This window comes from Numida meleagris, chromosome 2 (assembly GCF_002078875.1).
Source record: "Numida meleagris isolate 19003 breed g44 Domestic line chromosome 2, NumMel1.0, whole genome shotgun sequence".
Taxonomy (NCBI): domain Eukaryota; kingdom Metazoa; phylum Chordata; class Aves; order Galliformes; family Numididae; genus Numida; species Numida meleagris.
In genome coordinates, this window is record NC_034410.1 from 55,413,329 (window position 1) to 55,434,301 (window position 20,973).

Consider the following 20,973-nt stretch of genomic DNA (forward strand, 5'->3'; position numbering starts at 1 on the left):
CAGGACAGCTTTAAACCTCTTCTAGGCTCATTCTCAGGTAGGAGACTGACAGGAGAAAAAGAATGATGTCTCTGAAAAAGCCATTCCTAGGAAGACATTTCTCATAATACATCCATACTGAGAGAGGAGCAAGGAAAACCAGAATTCTGGAAGGTATCTGTCACTCCATGCATTTCTGGTAAAACAGTGTGCCAGGAGCCTGGATATCTTCAAGGAAAAATTCATCCCCTCTTGGGACAGGCATCAAAAGTGTTGACTGAAATGTTCAGAAATATTTTACAGATATCTCATGGCTTTGAGCAAGATGAATCTCCAAACATGATATTGTTTTTGTCAGATGTTGATATAAAGAAGAAAAGCAAAGAGAAGATAGTAGAAGTCTGAGAATTGTTTCAGAGAAACCAGATTGAAAAGGGAAAATGTGATCCCCCAATTTTAAAAAAGAGAAAAAAGGAGACTCAGAGGACTACAGACTAGTCAATTTCACCTCTATGCCCAAAAAGGTCATGAAGCCTATCTTCCTGGAAACTATCTAAGGCACATGGCAAACAGAGATGTGATTAGAGAAGCCAGCATGGCTTCACTGAGGGCAAATCATGCCTGACAAATTTGATGGGATTCTGAGATGGGGTTACAGCACTGGTGGATAAACAGAAGAACAGCTGATGCCATATATCTGGGATTGTGCAAAGCATTTCACAGTCCCACATAACATCCTTGTCTCTAAAATGGAGAGACATGGATTTGACAAATGAAGCACTTGTTGGATAAATAATTGGCTGAGTGGTCGCATTCAAAGAGTTGTGTTCAGTGGTTCAATGTCCATGTGGATACCAGTGGTGAGTGGTGTCCCTTAGGGGACAGTATTGGGACCAACACTAGTTAAACATTTTTGTCAGTGACATGGGCTATGGGATTAAGTTTGTGAGCACATCAGGCTGTGTGGTGTGGTCAGCATGTTGCAAGGAAGGGATGTCTTCCAGGTGGACATGGACAGACTTGAGAGATGGACTCATGTGACCATCATGAAATTCAGCAAGGTCAGTTGTAAGATTCTGCACCTGAGTCAGGCCAATGCCAAACACAAATAGAAGCTGGGGGATGAGTGAACTGAGAGCATCCCCATAGCAAAGGACTTTGTGGTACTGGAAGTTGAAAAACTCAATGTGAGCCAGCAATGTGTACTTTCAGCACAGAAAGCTGGCTATATCCCAGGCTGCATCAAAAGAGCATGACCAGCAGTGCAGGGGTGGTGTTTCTCTCTCCCTACTCCTTTCTCATGAGATTCTACCTTACCACTGTGCACAGCCCTGGGGTCCCCAGTGCAAGAAGGACATGGACCTGTTGGAGTAGGTCCAGAGGAGGCCACAAGGATATTCAGAGGGCTGGAGCACCTCTTGTATGAGGACAAGCTGAAGAGAGCTGGGTTGTTCAGCCTGGAGAAGAGAAGTCTCCAGGGAGACCTTACAGCAGCCTTCCAGTACCTAAAAAGGGTCTAGGGGAAAGATGGGGGAGGGACAATTTACAGGGGAGTGTAGTGATAGAACAAGGAGTAATGGCTTTAAACTAAAAGAGGGTAGATTTAGATTCAATACTAGAAAGAAATTCTGTACTATGAGGGTGGTGAGGCACTGAACAGATTGCCCAGAGAAGCTGTGTCCCATCCCTGGAAGTGCTCAAGGCCAGGTTGGATGGGGCCTTGGGCAACCTGGTCTAGTGGGAGGTGTCTCTGCCCTTGGCAGGGGAATTGGAACAAGATCCTCTTTAAGGTTCCCTCCAGCCCAAACCATTCAAAGATCCTATGATTCTGTGATTATAACTCTGTCCTGAAGAGCCACAAAATACCAAGCTGCATACTTAGACACCACATAAATTATGTGTTCACACATCTCTTTGCAGGGTGAGTGGTAAGGAGGTACTCTTTGGAAAGAGCATGTCACTGTTTTGAGAAAGTATATTATAGTTTTCATAAAGTTTTAATTAAGCAGTAAAAACAGAAGTTCTGAAAATATTTAAAGCAACATTAAAAATAATAAGTACCAGTTACTGACTGTTCAACACAAGACATATGTCATTCCATTTAGTTTTAGTAAATAAGATCTTATTTTCCACTGGATTTTAGCAGAAAGAATACTCAAACGTTCCACGCTAAAACCTCGGCACATTTGGTCTAAGCCTTACAAGCACAAAACACCCTCCCCCATTACAGTGAGTGCTGAAACACATGCTGCCTGGTGTTTGCGCTGCATCCCATCCTGGTGTAGTTCATCATGTTCCTACGAGTCTTTCTGCCTTTACCATGGTCTTTACAACTCCTGAGAAGTTAAAAAATAAATTTTCTTGACTTTGCTCTCAAGAGAGTTTAACTGTGATCTCTGTCAAGGATGCAAAGATGAGGGCCCAGACAAAACTAGCAAAGAGGCACAGTCAACAAAGACAAACTCAAGTTAAAAAGAAAATGCAAACAAACAAACAAAAAAACAAATAAGAGACTGTTCCTACTTAATAAGTAGTTCACTGCTTCTTATGGCTTATAGGCATTCTTTCCATAACCATTACCTGAGGAGTTTGGAAAGTACTTCAGCCAAGGTGAGAGACTAAGTTTAATTGCGTAAAAATGTCACACTCTGTGGTGATTCTGGTTGAGACTGTAGTAATGAAGAGTCCAAAATTACAGCCCAGGAATACTGAACGTTAAACGAAAGGTACACTACGGGCCTGAGGTTGAAAGAAAAATTTGTCTTGGCTTGTTGGAAGTGACTGCTTGGGACCAGTTTCACCTGAAGAGAATAATTAGCCCAAGCAGATAAGTGTTTAGCAGTTCTATCAGAACCAAACTTGGATGCTTGCATAAGAAGGGCTTTGACAATAATGTGTTTTAATGCAAGTCAGGTGATAATACCTTTATGGAAGATAAACACAGATATCGTCAAAAGTTAAATATTTTTTCTATGAATATTTTCATGGGATTTTTATTGAGTTATGATTACAGCAGAATGAAAAAAAAACATTGCTTTAGTATTTTGATTATAACAACAACAGTTGCACAAAATTAATCATCTTACAACTGTTCAACCTCAATCATAGAAATGGACATTCTTGATATGTAAATAGCCCTTATTTGCAGTGAAGACACTTATTCTCACGTATGATTCTCCCACCAAAAGCAACTATCAGGTAACTGTTAAAATTAAAAGCAGTTAAGTTTTTAAATAGGCAGTTATGGCAGGCATTGCCATAAAATGAAACAGAACAAAAAAACCTCCACTCTTATTCATTAGGCATTTGTCACAATGTATACACTATGTGCTTTTGTTTGAATAGAAAAGCAATTATGTTTTTAATACACTTACATGCTACTCATCTCCTCATCATCCTAACATAATGAGTCATTAGAAAAAGGAATATTATATACAGCAATACAGCTTATTGTTCTGTGCAAATTATTATTGCATCAGCTGAGCGTAAGTACCTGACAGTTAGGAAAGCTTAGTTGTCAGCAGTTTCTCTTTGTGCTCATACTATCTGTGCAGTCCTCCAGAAGGCTTTCTTTTCATTTAGCCCTATTTTTTGCTATTACTGAACCTAAAGTTCATGACCCCTGCATCAGATATAGGCACAGAAGACACAATTTGATGACATCAAAAATCTCAGTGTAGCTGTCATGTGACTGGCTCCCATGAGTCACAGATGCATCTGAAGCCAGTCCAGAATGTACAATTGCCATGACTACAGCCAAATAACTTATTTAATGCCTCAAACAGTGGGTAATAACTACCAAAAAAAAAAAAAAAGTATAATGCTGATTTTCATATAAATCAACAACATCAAATTGCTGGAGTACACAGTTGAGGCAGATAGTCTGGGGAGATCACTGGTTTTAAATGAGGAGTGTCAGAGTTCAGGCTGCTTTCTGCAGATGACCCGATTATCCTCAAACCAATGCCTAGATAAAAATCATGCTTCCACACCCATAAAGCTACTATATCAGCTCTGAAAAGGGAGCTATGAAAAAACAACAGTAGCCAAGGTGAAATGTTAGGCAAGGTTAAACTATCCGTCTTTAAACGGTGTATGCTATGTCCTTGTCCTCACCTACTGCAAGATGTCAGGAGCGTGACCCCAGCAGAGACCTCATGCAGGCTGAGGCAGCTGCAGTAGTCATCTCTCTGAGAAGTGAATCTTTCTCCTTCAGTGATGTCCAGACTGGTGCCGACTATTAGCTCTGTTGGAGCCATTACCCCAGAAGCCATAAACAGCATAAACAAAAGACGGATAATTGGTTAAGAATGTTGAGAGGCTATATTTTCACTGCCCAAACAAATGGTTCTTTAAAGTAGGACTCTGCCATTCCTTATTATATTACTGTGTTTAAAGCAAGCCTAAAAATAAACCGGTGTTTCACAGGTAATAAAGATAGAAGGCCAAAATTCTGCTCTGTAATAATTGTTACTTACAAAAGTCACAAAAGCAACTTGCATCATAATGTCTCTCCATTAAGTTTACAATCAATGTTTTTGGAAACAAGTGGAAAAAAATATTCTTTCTGTACATTTTCAGTTTGATTCACTTCTCTGACAGAATTTCTACCTACCTTGATGTCCTAAAGGAAATTTAATAATTACAGTATTTTTCCTATATTAATGACTCACTGAATTTGATTGTCAAGAAAACTGGGAATATGTACTTGCATGTGGGGAAACAGTTAATTGCTTGCTATCGTACCGTGATAGGGGCAAGCCATCAATTCTCTAGCATATGGCACAAAATTAGAGTCTATCGCAACTACATTTTCATCGCGTTAGAATGTTGATACTAGGCTATACTTTTTATATAAATCTAATAAAATACAAAAGAAATAAGATTCAGTTCCTGGTAAACTGAGGAGGTTTTTATTATTAAGACACTTTAAACCACAAGTGAATAACATCTACAGAGAAAACATTTCAATACAGTTAAAGGGAAACAGGAACTAGTGATAAATAACTGCACAGATGCAGCACGAAGGTTACTTTCAAAAATCAAAGGTTTTGTTACAAAGTTAAAGGCATAAGATGTTATAAGTCTTTCACAAGCCATTTGATGATACCTTAGTGAATCCTAATGCACTATTACTAGAGTTTCTGGAAGAAGTTTATATCATACTATGTTTACAGAAACTATTTTAATGGTTTTACAGTAAAAGATGGCATCAGGATAGCCCTTCTGATAAGAAACAGAAATAAACAAAGCCTTTCTGAATTCTAAATATCATGCTCAGCATATGCTTGCACTACAGATCTATTTGATTGCTGATTTTCTAATGATGATATTGACATGCTTTTAAGAGAAATACGCAATGCGTGCTTTACAAATTGTGATAAGCATACACTGCAAATCCACTTGATTGCTAAAATTTCTAATGATGATATCGATGCAATATTGACATGCTGTTGAGAAAAATAAATCCAGCATGCAATGAATGGTTAAATGAGGTAGGATACAACAGATATCTCTTTGATGAGTATAAGCACTTTCAAGGGAAAAAAAAAAAGCTTGCAACATGTACTGCATTAAAAATTCTACACTGAAAAATTCTTCATGTAGTATACATACATTTGTGTGTTTGTTCTGAAAGCATGAAGTATGCAATTGAAGAAGCATATTTCAAGATATTTCAGATAGCAAGCTGGCAGAAGACTAGCGTTAAATGAGCACAGTGATTTAATGGTTTTGAAACCATTATTTTCAGAAGATAAAAAAAAAGATATTTTTAAGACTTTTAATTAAATAACCATAATATGTTTATTACATCAAATAAACAAATTCACAGGTAGAATCTGAAGGCTATTAAGAAGACAGTGAATGCAGAACTGTAAATGCAATTTTTTTTCAAAAGATTTGCATTCTAATGCTGATATAAATATTGGGGGGAGGGGCGGGAAGTGACATATAAATACTGAGAGAGAATGTTTAGAAGTTTTTCAGAAGAATACAATGGAAGAATTAAGTCTGTAACTGAGAATACTGCAAGCTTTGTAACCTATCGTATTTAGTTCGGTAACCAACAAATGCGCAGATAAAATTCCCAGCTTATCCACAGCTTTTCTTTCAAATTCCATTCCCACTTGGTTACTTTCCCCACCAAAAAAAAAAAAAAAAAAAAAAAAAAAAAAAAGCAAATACCTGAAAACCTAGGATGGGGCAGGGAAAATAGCAGCATGGTTGGACACAGTGTTCCCAGCCTGCACAACTCGCACTTCAGAGAAAACAATGCATTTCATCTCCGATGTAAATTTTTGTTTCATCAACAATATAAGCTATTTAATACTGGCTGAACTGATCCAAATCTTATCAATCCTCAACTTCGTGTACCCGTTTGATGGCCTCGGAGGATCTCGGAGGATATACTGCCATCTAGTGGCCGCGACAGTATTGTCCGTCGAAAATAAATGAACGCCCCGCTGAGAGCGAGGATTTTTTTCAGGCTCTGCCCGCGAATCCTGCCTATTCTGCTATCCGAGATGGGTGCGAAGGACAGGGTGTCAGGGCATTGGTCCTCCAGAGGCAATGCTATGGAAGGTGAGAGCAGTTTGTCCAGACGCCAGTTACAAATAAGCACACAGGACTGTTCTTCTACGTCAATATAAGATAATAATAACAGCATACTAATACTACTAATAATAGTATTAATACTAATAATTACAGTAATAATAATAAAAGATTTTTTCCTTTAAAAATATCTTTCAGTACACTCTCCTAAAAAGAAAAGAAAAGAAAAGGAAAGGGGAAGGGGAAGGGGAAAGGGGAAGGGGAAGGGGAAGGGGAAGGGGAAGGGAAGGACTTTGAGTTCATTCTCCTATATAGATAGGAGAACAGCCGTAGCCTATTTTATTTTTACTGACATGGCCACTTCTAAATTTTTTATTTTTTCACTGCTGAAACCTATAACAGAATGGAATTTAAAAATGCTATTATTTACTACCTCACCATGAGAGCAAGGATGAGATGAAAACTTAAGCCATAGCAGCAACCTCCAAGCAAAGAGAATGTTAAGTATTTATATAAGTGTTTGTACAAGAAAAAAAAATAGACAAAATAGTAAGACCTGAATGGTTTATTCTGTCATCTTCAGCTACTTGCTTGTGTCTAACACTCTCCCAAAACTGGCAGAAGAAAAGTTAATGCATTAGAAAACATCGCCCTCATGATACTGGGACAATAAAAATAAAATTTTCTACTCCTGATACTATTACTGCTTCATAATTAATAGTGCTTTCCTTTATTATTATTCTTACTATTGCTTTCCAGTTCCACATATGCACTGGAATACGTGGCACTGTGCAGCAAAGTGAATGCCGTTTACACCAAGCTTCAAGTTATTCACCTCTTCAGGAAACAGAAAAAGCAAAGCCACTGTGAATCTATGAGCATATGAGTAAAGTCAAGAGAAAGACACTTGTATAAATGTTTGGATAAGCAATTGGTACATGAGAAAACTTGTTACGAGATGACTGCAGTAGCCTGTAGAGCAGGAAGGATCTTGGGAAGCCGATGTGCTCTGCATTGTCAGTTTTCCTGTGATCAACAGGACAGAGGGGGAAAATGACAGACCGGAGAAATCTGTGTAATCAGTGTAATCACTATTACTACTTCCCTGAAGGTAGGAAGTAGTGTACAAAAAAAACTCCCACCAAGGTGTTTCTATGGCATACCAACTTGAATAACAGGACAAGGTAAACACATCAGATTCTATTGGAGGTACTTAAGCTAAATGGCCAAAGTAGCTTTCACAGATCAATAAACTGCAAGAACTTACATGTAGCATAGTACAGACTAGAGCTTGGTATTTATTTTTTCTTTCTAAAGCATTTGTTCCATGGAATATGAATTCAGATGTCACATCTCCACACTGATGGATTTGCCAAACAGTTTTGTCAAAAAAGAAAAATCTAAGATGCAGTTTATGAAACTGATGAAAAAGGAGAGCATTCACATAAGTTGAAGTTACAAGGAAGTCAGAGATTTGCTCAGGTGTTTACACAATATTCTGAGTGACAGGACTCCTTATCTCTCAGAAAAAGAATCCAAAGCACCAAATTTGAGCGTAGTGTGTAAGTTATCAAGTGTTATATTAATATTCAAGTGTAATACATATAATCAAGTGCTATATAAATATTCAACTGTTATACTTGAATTACAACAAGGTATTAATTCATCAGATTTATTATGTAAGTGTAGTTGTGAAAAATACTGCAAAATTTTGGATTCCAAAATAGCATGGATAACAATTCCAACACGCCTGATTTTGGTCACCTCTATTAATTTTCAAATGAATAAGCGCTACAATTTTAATAAACTACAACCGGATTACAATATTCATCAATACGCTAAATCAACACCTTACGTGATCATTTTTAAAGGAACTTTGTTGCATTACCCACTTAGCCAAGTTGAATTCAATAATGACAGACTCAGTCCATCAAGAAGGAGGGTGTCAGTCTATGAACAATAAACATACCAATGCAATCAGAAATACGATACAATTATTATCATAGCTTACAAGTTAGTGAACTGTGGTAACGTATTTCCAAAAAGAGAAGGAATTAACTAAAATTTAGTTTTCACACTTCTTCTATGGTTAGAGATGTAATTCCATAGAGGATTAAAGACTGAAGCAAAGACAGAGAGGAGACAAGGTGCTAAACCAGACTATGAAGAAGGGGTTGCCAACAAAATATTTATGAAAAAAAAATCAAATAAGGTTTGGTCAGTTTTCTTCCACTGAATATAATCATCTCAATCAGTAGAACTTTTAGTTTAAATTTTGTAGTAAGGAGATCATTAAGAACATTAACTTTTTAATGCTAGAAATAAAGTTTTATTCTTTCCTAACATTATGCCTCAGCACTTCAGCCAATTAAAAATCAGTTCTGTTCTATGAGCATTTCTGGCAACATGAGGTCTGTGAGAAATTCCAACTTTCCCAACTCAGAATTAAAACAAACAACAAACGATTCCATTTCAATAAAAAAGTCACACAAGACTGACACAATTATTCTATCTTCAGTCAGTGCAGTAAGAAATGTTTTTTAGCTACCAGTTAACAGAGAAACTTCCAGTTTCAGTGGATGAAGGAGGCAGAAAACCTTAAATTTAAAATATTTTACAAAGCATCTTTGTACAATATCAATTCTCCTTGGTGTAATCTTTAAAAGCTATAGATGAGTGGAAGACAACATTTTTAGAAAAATTCAAGAAATAAAAATAGTATCAGTGGAAGACAAAAAGAAAAATAAAGATATAATATTTTAAATCTATGGAATTTATTCTGGAAGCAAGACACTTTCCAATACAACATCGCATGTACAAATACTGCCTTATAAGTTACTACATTCTGATGGAAATGTCGAAATAGCCAATTTGCCACTAAGTTATCTTTTTCACTTCATAACTCCCAAATATATACCAGGAACAAGAAGTGAAACCTGAGAATAAAGCCAGCCTAGGATCAAAGACCACCAGCTGTTCTGGCCCTGCAAAGGAAGGATTTGTCACCCCAGCGCATCACCCTGCACCATTTCCCCTCTGGCAGGAGCTGTTCCGGATAGACCAGGAGAGCAGAAACCCATAAGGTTCTCAATTTCTCCTTCTCACAGCTTCTGAGGGAAGCCTGTAGCTCCTGTCCACTTTATGACTACAGCCAGCAGACATCTGGTGTGGGAACGGGCAGGAACAGCTTGGGAAGTGGATTTACTTTGTAGGAGCAGGAAGTTAAATGCATCCATATCCAGAAACCCACATTAAAGTATGGAGATTCCCTTTGGGCAGCTGTAATCAGTGCTCCTTCCCAAAGCTGCACTGGCTCACTGCCCATCTCAGACCACAACACCTAGCTTCTATCTCCTGAACTAAGTTCTTCTTTCACACTGCTTCTAGGTTGTTTAAGACAAAGTGAAAATTCAACTCGCTTTTACTACAGTTATGCTTTTGCTGATTTATTTATTTGGTTTTGCACTGATCACTGGAGAAGAGTAAGGTTATTCACAAAAATGCAGAAAAAATAATCAGATACTGAAGGAGACATTTTAAGAAGAAGTTTGTTTTAAGAGTTATCAAAAGAACACAGGGAACACTGCAGAAAAATATATGAGTATTCTTGTCAGTAGAAGACTAACACAGGTCAGCTTATTTGCTAGTATTATGTATTAAATTAATGATTTTGCACTACAAATTGAAGTATGTTCAGAACAGCATAGAAAAAAATTTACAGATATTTGGATAGAACAGTAGATATGTCCAGAGCCAATAAAAACTTGAGAGATAAATGATAAACAACTAAAATATATAAAAATAAAACATGTTCCCAAAGGTAGATCAAAAAACAAGAGTAAAAATAGCAGAGAGCAAATTTGGTTCCTTTGAATTTATTACAGATGACAAAAGATGCAAGAGTTCCCAGAAAAATAAATGTATTATCATGCTTGTCATAAAACCAGCCATTTTTCAAGACCATCATTCTCAGCACAAAATGTGCAGAAATACAAACCAAAATACATCCATAAAGATACAGCTGGAGGACAAAATTTTGATGATACAGAAGCAAGTATCTTTTTCTGAGTTACTTAATCAATTTGCCAGATTGTAAAGCAGATTACTTTTTGACATAAATTGCAAGAACAGAAAGTGAATTTCAAAAAAGATGCTGAAGCAGAGTGCAAAGCAGCTATAGCAATAAAGACTGTGTCCAGCTGAGTAAAATTGTCTCCAGACAAGAGCAACTGTCCCGAGGTGAAAATATGTTGTACTGTAAAGACATTAACCTGAACTGAAGCAAGCAGAAAGGGAAATTTGACAAGTGCTGTTAAATGATATCACAACTTCATGTGTTTTAAAAGACAGACACTTATGTTCTTCTCTGGGCTTTCAAACCACATGCCTGTGGTGAAGTGATTCACTAACATTAAAGAAAAAAAAAACAAACAAAACCAAACTAAACCAAACCAAAACACAACAAACCTCCAGCCAAACAAAAAACATAACAGACCCTAAAAAATTTCTAAAAATATTCACATGGAGTGTGGACTCCACATATATACATACAAATTTCAAATCTGTCAGGTAGGGTTTTGTTGATTACCTGTTACTTAAAGTAGAGAAATGCAAATGTTTAGAAAAAGGATGAAATTTATGATGCAAGAAGGGAAGCATTAACAAAATACCAATGCAAGAAAACATACTCTCTCTGTGGCTACAAATAGTATCCTCCAGCCAGATGTGAAATATGATTGTGCTTACCAGTTCACAGAAAATAGTGATATTAGTTTATTACTTTTTAACTATTTCTATTCTGGTTTACGATACACATACCTAGTTGAGGAGATCTAGGCTGGGGTCTCACCCTTCTGAAGTGACTCCTAAAAAGCTGTAGAGGTGCTCACAATTCTTACTGATTCAAGGATCCGCAAAGGAACAAGAGAGCTGTTAAGTCTTTAAAATTTTCAAGAACAAAACACACACAAGAGCATGGACCATTTCTTATTCTAATGTTCTTTTTACCACCTCCTAAAAATCCTGCAGGGCCAGAACAGCAGAGATCAGCCATCACTTCTGAGAACAGGGAGGTAGGGAGCTCCAACTTCCACCAATTTGAGTAATGCATCAAGCCCCACCAGATCTCCAGCCAAAAGAACACAAGGAGAGCAGAGATTATAAAACATCCCACCACACCAGCTGGCTGGCTCATGCTCCCTTTGTCCCTACTTTTTAAATGCAGCAGCAGTATGTGGTGCTTACTCAAGAAAGCCCTCAGTCAGGTCTAGACTGAATGAGCCTAACTTTAAATACCACTGTAGTGAGCCAGGTGTCCATTTTAGGTTGACAGAGTGCCTGCGAATAAGAGAAGGAGCCTGTCCACCCATGGCTCCCACAACAAAGTAATATGTAGCATATGCATCACGGTATCACTGCAGCATACACAGTTCCCTCATGCTCTCTCTATTACAACTCTGGTGAAACGAATACCAACTATTGGTCCAATATCCTCATTCCCTTCTTCCATAACTTGAAAACCAGGCTTGGGATTCTGCCATCTTCAAACTAACACAAGGGACTTTTGATTAATGATGAATATTCAGATTTGGAATACAGATACAAACGTACTTTCAAACAAATCTATTATTGATAGAGGAAAAATCTATTTTTACCTCTGCAGTCTGAAGCATAATAGCTTTGTTCAAATATCATAGATGGGCCTGAGGAAATCAAGACTTCTGTCTTGCAAATCTTTACTGTTTTGAAGTGCCTTGTTCAGGTAACCTTTACAATGGGATAAACTGTTTTCAAGAGTTTCTAGCATGTGAACCAACCACTTAACATTAATGCAGAGAGGAATCGTGAGAGGCTAATAATAAAGAAAAAGGCACCACTGTTTCTTTCTTTTCTTACTTGCACTTTATTGATAAAGCTAAAGTCTGTAAAGTAGATTTTCAGATTCAGTTAACTCCTTAATTCTAGACGTGTTGCAACCACAGCACTGGCTAGTCAATTCCCCTAGCTAAATGAAATGCTTTTGTTTGTTGTTGTTTTTCATGTAATAATTGTGAATCTTCATAATTATAACTTAAATACATGATTATTAGAAACGGCTCGAGATTTGGTATAAATCCTGCACATTACGACCATAAGAACTATCTGTTTAATGCTGGTGCCATATCAATATATTGTAAAAGTTCAATACTTAAAGTGAGTGGTTTCTCTCTCACAAGGGAGTCAGTCCCTGGCATAACAAATAAACCATCTCCTTCTTCCATAAATGCTAAATAGTTGCATCTCAATTCTTATGTCGCTTTACATCTATGCAAAAAATGCTGTGCGTGTTTATTTAGGCATGCAACACTTGCACCAGTGCTAGAGGCTGAGACTTGAGGAAAATGAGCTTCATGACCTTTCTAGTACGTGGCAGCTCTCTAATAGAAAATAGCTTTAGTTTGAGCTACACCAGTTTTACAGAAGATAATTTTTATTCTTTTGCAGAGACAGTTAACACCATTGTTTCACATCTAATCTCCACTTCCAACATATGATTTTTATTTAAAGAATATTATGTTCCATTGTATCTTGTCAGCTTATTTTTTTCCCAAGCAATTAAGTGTTTACTGTTAGTTAGCATATTCAGTTATAGGAAAAACAGAAGATATTGCTGTCGGTTCAGATTTGAATGTGTGGTTGTTTCACACTGATGGCTAAGTGAGCTCCATCACACCACTTTCTCATTCTGCCTCCTCAAAGGAAGAGGGGGAGAAAATAAGATGAAAAAAAAAAGAAGGTTGAGATACTGACAGAGAGATTCCTCACCAATTACTGTCAGGCAAAACAGACTCAGCATAGGGAGATTAATGTAATTTATTGCCTATTACCAGCAGACTACAGCAGTGAGAAACTAAAAGCAAATCAAAGACATCTTCTTCCCACTTCACCTTCTATTTCCTTCTGATGGGTGGCAAAGGGGAAAGGGGGCTGCAGCGAACAGTCCATAATGCTTTGTCTCAGCCGTTCCTCCACAGTCACTTTCTCCATATGGGGTCCCTCCCACAGGCTGCCATCATTCCTGAACTGCTCCTGCACAGACTTCCCACAGGTTGCAGTTCTTCAAGCACTGCTTCAACATGGGTTCATACTACAGAAAGTTTCATATAGTTTCACTGAGTCAATCATCTTCTAAACATCAGTACTGGAGAATAAGTAGGTTAAGCCAGGCATGTCCAACTTGTGGCCCAAGGGCCACATGTGGCTGGGCCTGGCCCATCCTGTGCCCACTCCCTGCCCTGTGCCATCAAGCAGCTTCTCTGCCCCTCTGAGAAGCCCAACCCAGCCCTAGCCACGCACCCCATCACACAGTAACAACTAAACATCAGCTTGCCATTGGCACTGTCTGGGCTGAAATCAGGACATGGGAGGGTGCAGTGCAGTGCTGACTCAAGTGATGGCAAATGATTTTACGTGTTCTTATGCATTGGATAAAAAAAGTCCTCCGAACTGTGAAAAATATGCAGCAGTGTCTTCTGTTTAGATAAAGAAAATTTGAGAATAAATTTCCAGATTACAAAAAAAAACCCAACCTGTCAATTCTTTTGTATATTTGCAACTCCACTTTCAGTCTATATTACTACATTAACTGCAAATTTTCAAATGGCATGTATAAAGTTACAGTCAGATATTCAGCTCCAAGAAAAATCTGATCATGTCTCTCTACAAGCTTTTTATAAGCCCTATCTGATCAGAGAAAGATATCCCTTGCTTCACAGTGATGCCTTATCCATGTCATTTCTTTTTGGCAGTGCGTACACTGTGTGAACAACTGTTTTCAAGGATGAAGTACAGGATGAGTAAAATCTCATCAAAAATTTCTGATGAACACCTTGAGAAATCATTAAGAATTGCAACAACTCCCATCAAACCAGTCTGATGCATTAGTTTCAAAAAAAGAAGGTCAAATATTGCACTAGTTTAATATTTTTGTTGCTCTCTTTTTCTGTTTTAATAAAAAAATAAAAATTATATATATTTTTTGCTTATATACATTAACTTTATTATATACAAGATCTGCTCTGAAAGTAGTACCTCCTATTTTATCATGTTGGCCCGTGACATCAGAGGTGGAAGTTGGTGGCATGACAGTAGAGGTCTAAGCTTCCCACCAATATTCCATTACATTTTGTTGCCACGTGACAGATGGCAGCAGAGGGGCAGACTGACAAAATGGTGTCTGACATGGAAGCACATCTGAAGGGAGAGTGTGTCACTTAATTCCTCCATATGGAAAAAATGGCATCCATTTACATTTATCAATGCTTGCTGAACATTTCTGGAGGTGAAACAGTGGATGTGATCACAATGAGGTGGTGGGTTGTGCATTTCAGTAGTGATGACAGCGGGTCACCTCCGTTGGTGCATCGCATGTGGACTCTTAGTCATCACTTGCAAAAATGCATTGCTAGTGGTGGTGATTACATTGAAAAAATAATGTTTTGTAGCTGACAATGTGCTCTATCAAATAGTGTTATTGTGCCCTTTGTATCTCTTCTAGGTTCCATGGAAATTAATAGGAGGCATTTCTTTTGGAGCAACCTACATATTTTATATGTGGCCCAAGACAGTTTCTCTTCACTAAATGTGGCTTAGGCAAGACAAAAGTTTGGACACTCAAGGGCTAAGTGTAACATGGCTCTTTCCCTTCCTAGAAAGGGTTACTGCTCTGGTGTGCCCTGCAATCCCAGGATCTGCTGTATACAGTTGTGCAAATGTAACATTTGAGGGCATTACACAGGGGTTAATCGGGGAAAACAGGATGTCCTGAAGCATACATTTCCAGTGTGGGGAAAAAAGAGTGTCTATAAAATCTTCTTGGATGCCAAAGCTCAGGGTGTTTTAGAAAGAACTGGTGGAGGCATTCCAGATGAGGTTGGATGGGGCCCTGGGCAGCCTTATCTAGTTGGTTTGCAACCCTGCCCATAGCAGGGGGCATGGAACCAGATGATGTTTAAGGTCGTTTCCAACCTAAGCCATTCTGTGTTTCTATATTTTAAAAAGTATCAATGTATACATTAAATTTTTCACATTTGTCTTGATTGCTTTTTTCCTCGTTCTGTATGCTCTTCTAAATTAACTATATCGGCAAGAGCTGTGTCTTAAATCCCTATTTGCATACTTGAGAAGATGTTTGAGTGCTATATAAAAACAGTAACAATTAGTAAAATGTTTTGTTAAGTAACATCACATGATAGGCCAAAGGCTGTCTCAGGATGATTGAGACAGGCATGCTGTCCTGTCACCACCACCTCCTTCATAAAAATAAATAAATAAATGAATCAAGCCTTTATATTTTTTTCCTTGATGAAACATCTGGAGTGACTGCTACTTTGGTGGCTAGTTTCATCCCTTTCCAACAAAAAGTTACGTAAAAATTATAACAATCTAAACAAGAATAAACAATATGAAGTTTGATCCTTTTCAATAAAGTATATTAAATCTAATAATAGTGCAAAGAATATTAATTAGAATATTACAAAAAAAAAACGAATAAGAGAAATAAAAAACTTCTCAAAATAAGCTGGCTTCGGTAGTTTCACTCTACTTACCCTGCGCAATCAAATGATACTCAAATAGCTCTGCTTTTCAAGATTTCAAGTATAACTCCAGTCTGAAGCTTCACTTTGTATCCCCATTCCTCAAGAATTTAAGAGTCCAGAATCCACATGAAAAAAAGATAGTGACGAACAGAGGTGCATTACAAAAATCTCTGTGAGAGTTCCTATTGTATCCCATTGGTACTTCCATCCATTCTGAAATGTTTCCATACACTTATACTGTGAAAAGCCTTTTCCAGGGTGACGAAATAGATTATTTTGCATACAAAGTTTGTCATTTGAAAGTAAAAGAAAACATGATTTACTGCTTAAATGTGTTAGTTTTTATGTGTTCATTAGAACAACATTTGGTGGCTTTCTGTTGAGTATTCATAAATTCCTGCCTGCCAGATAATTATATTGTATTAATACGGTATGCATAAATGGAAGTGGTAATTATGGCTTTATTCCGTATTTTGCAGCTCATACTTTGCTTTGCTTCAATTGCACAAAATTATCATGTCTGAAATAATATCACATGGTAATTTATTTTAGAACTGTTCAGATCATGTCAACAGAGAACCCTATACAGAGTAATTGGATGGACAGCATAAAGCACATACAGAGTGGACTATTATATTTCATGCTTTGACTGACCCCCAAGAATTGTGTGAAATGGCAGAAAAGATGTCTGTTTTTTTCCGCCTGAATGTTCTAATAATAAAAAAAAGACATTTTATACATATTTCCCATTTCTCTATCACGATGCATACACTACACCATGTCATCAATTCTGAAGGCCCCAAAGACATAGATGAGGATTACAGGAGAAGAAATAGTTCAAAATATCCAGCTGTAGAAAACTCAACTCTACAGCACACAACTTACAAGAGATGTTACAGTATACACTAATGTGAATTTGATGTTCTGGAATTCAATCTTCATTTGCATAATTACTGCATTTAATGATGGACTCCAAGAACAGTTGAGAAGACTATATCTGGGAAGTAAAACTTCTCTTTCGTGTATCTAGAAGTTTGAATATGCTTTCCTCTGCGTTTATGGCTACCTCTTAGCCTCAGCATTTTCTATGACATCTGAGTATTCATCTTTGAGACATACAGCAAACCTCAACAGCAATGTATAGCATTCCTCCTATGCAAAATACCACTTAACACAGTGTGATATCCTGGGTATTTCCTGATTGACCAAAGTAGCTAGAAAGAGGGGATAAGAAGTCTTCTGGCGTAGATCAGGCAGGAGTGCCTTCTCCTGAATTCTGAAATGGTCTGGCCTCAACAAGATTTACCACCTCATCAGGTTTGCAGATCACATTGTTACCATTAAACAAGTGTTCCTAGAGACTCTCAGAAATTAAAATCTTCATTTCAGTAACAAGACAAAACAGACACAAGTCCACAGCAATTAAAAGAAACATTGCTGTGGCTCTTCTACTGCTTTTATGTATTCCCTGTGTAAGGGAAGCACAGGAACAGCTGAGCTACCTGGCTAAAATTCTTTGGCATGGACACAAGGCAGATCTAGACCATTAAGAATGCATCCAGCAATCATAGTCACCTTGTGTTTTCACCAGTATTTTTCCTTGAACTCAACAGTCCACCGTAAGTCAGCCCAAGGAACGATGAGAAAAGCATAGGGGATAAGAGCAGGATAATTATCTCCACTGGACTGAATGTATATGGTGAAGAGCTTTGCGGACCATTGGGGTTTTTTTTTGTTTGTTTTTTACATAGTTTACTGCTTTTTTATTTTTTTTTGCACGCGTGCATTACGTCGATAATCCTGATGATAACATCAGATCAGCGCCCCTAGACCAACATTCTGCAGGCTCTGGTATGCAGTTTTTACAAAATTACTGTTATCTGGATTGGAAGTGGAGGAAGCTGTTATGGAAGAAAACATTATTCAATGGGCATCTCAACCTTGTAACTTCAAACTCATTCAGCCAGACGCTTTTCAAATCTTCATCAAAGGGTTGAATTTGAAATTAAGATCATTCTACCAACTCAAAAAAACTGTCTCTATACCAGTCATAGATAAAGGAGACAGCTGTAAAATAAATTAAGATTTCTATTCTTAAATTCTTCAGCTATTACAAAATTTAATTAGGAGACATAAAAATTTTCAAAGAGTTTTCATTAAAAGGAAACAATAAACACTACAGTTAATGGAACAGCTCACTAGGGATCATAAAAACAAGGCATTCAAAAAAGAAATTGTACACACACATACACAGAATAAACCTAAAACCTCTGGTCATTCTGTGAAAATTCTGATCACAATATAATATGGCTTAGATGAAAAAATACAGGTCTTACAACCCAGTAATCTTTCCACATGTATGTATGCACAGTATCAAATAGGAAGTATTACAACACAGTGGAGGGGCAAGAAAATTACAGAAAGTAAAGGATATTTAATGAGGTTTTCATTCAGTTTTCATGTCAGTAAAGTATTCAAAACAAATATAATGAAGGTGAATGGGCCAGGAGAGAACAGCAGACTTAAGAGAAGCAGTACCTGAACCAATGTTGCAGCAAAGAATGTTTCTCCTTTTAAAAGACAGAATCACTCTGAATACTTAACACTACACTGTGCATTAATGAACTATGAGTAGAAGAAAGATATGCCTTTAGTATTGTCCAGGATGTGAAAGTGAAGACAGAAAATTAAAAAGTACCAAAACAATTTTTGTTTTAAATATATTAAAATTTTCCTGCAGGACAAGTAATACTCACCATCTGGTATGTTCTAATATAATAACTTTTCAAGAAAATCAGGAGAACTGCCTTGGAATAGGTGGACCTATATCCTCTAGTTTACTTACTATGTCCAATATTCATGGATTTTATTTGGTAAAGATAAATAGAAAACACAAAAAACCTTATCAAACAAAAAATTCTGAATAGGTTAATGTTTCTTTTACTCCATCTCTTTATATATAAATTTTCCTTTTGATATGCCATAAAAATTAGTAGTTGCAATCCATACATGTTTTCGCAATGTAAGTCACGTGAAGCTCTTCAGAGATTTTTATGCAAAAGGTAACAGCCACTTTTTAAATGTCGTCACTCTTGGAGAATTCAGCAAAGGGACTTTTTGTCAGCTTTATAAGGATATGCAATGCACATGAAACTCATAATGCAGTTGGGCACAACCATGGTAATTTGGCTTAATGAACTTAAAATTTAAGACTAAGAAAAAAATAGAATTAAACATTCCTTAATTTATGTACACTGGATAAAAACCATAAGATAACCTCTTTCTGATGCATCCTCTCACTGGTCCCTAAAGCTTTCCTTACTAAAGAGTTAAGACTTTTTCTTTCAGCACTTTCTGAAGGAAACTTGCTATTTCCCTTGTGGTAAGACTACTGGTAAAAGATCTTTAACTCTGAAAATTCAAAATGAAAAAAGAAGCAGCACAAGATAAAACACAGCCAAGTTCCCTGTCTATGAATGAAACATGATATTTAATTAAAATATTTAATTTTTTTTATTTCAGTTTTAATCTACCTGCTTTTCTCCATTCTGTTACAATTCCCATGTAAAAGGGAAGACATTATGTGTACCTATCCATGTGAATCCAAAAGACAAAAGACTAAGAAAATCCTTGAGTATCATGACTGGTACTAAAAATCATTAATGCTGACAACATCGTCAAGTAAGCACATTCATTAAAATTTTTCATCACTTATCTAATGAAATTATATAAAAGAATTTTTAATGACTGATATACTTTTATAAAAAAAAATGAAGAAATGTGCACAAGCTTTTCTTTAAAACTATACTGATTCCATCGTTAGCTTTAGCTTAAACAGATCTTTAAAGCTATACTACAGCAATATGACATATTAATAGCGGTCTAAGTTATGTTATTGAATTGCAAAAGGAAGAAGATGGATACGATAAATTTATGGCTTTAACATTCTTAATATTTTGTAATAAACATTTTCATAGAATGTCATGGTTTTATGATTTTCGGTTATTGGTATTCCACATCATAACATCATGTAGTGTATGTACCTGGTTCTCAGAAGAGAAGGACTACTACATTCCCCAGGGTACTTTGCTCCTCTGTTACCATTTCTGGCCAGAGGGAAAAGATAAAAACTTGCAGATCACGAGACCTCGTCCCTTCTTCTTTCTGCCCGTCTCTCATCCTGGCAGCACCTCGCTCTCCAGCCGTCTTATCGTTGGTAGTAGAGTAAGGCCTACCTTGATTTTTGGACATTCTCTCTCATTGTATTGGTTCTATCAGCTTAAAATTGTAATTATATTGTATTATAGTGTGTTGTTTTGCATTCCAATATCTTACTTAGTAAATTAGTTTGTTTCTCCTCAGATTGTTGCCGCTGTTTTTGCTCTCAGGCCCATCTCCCTACCCTTTTTTCCCTTTTCCCGGGGCGTGGGTCCCCCATCCCATTCATCATAGAACCGGGCCAAACGCCTGTAAACCATTGACAATAGAATGAAAGAAGGGCTTTGGTTGGAAGGCACCTTACATTTCATCTAGTTCCAATCCCTCGTTAGATATGGCTGCCCGGGGCTCAATCCAACCTGGCCTTGAATGCCTCCAGGGATGGGGCATCCATAATTTCTCTGAGCAGCCTGTTGCAGTGCCTCACTGACCTCTGAGTAAAGAAGTTCCTCCTGATATCTAATTTAAATCTCTCCTCTTTTAGTTTAAAATGGTACCATTTTGTCCTATCACTATCTGCCTGTGTAAAATGTTGGACTCCTTCCTTTTTATAAGCTCCCTTTTATAAGCTCCCTTCAAGTACTGGAAGCCTTCTCTTATCCAGGTGGAACAATCTAAGTTCCCTAAGCCCATATTCACAGGAGAT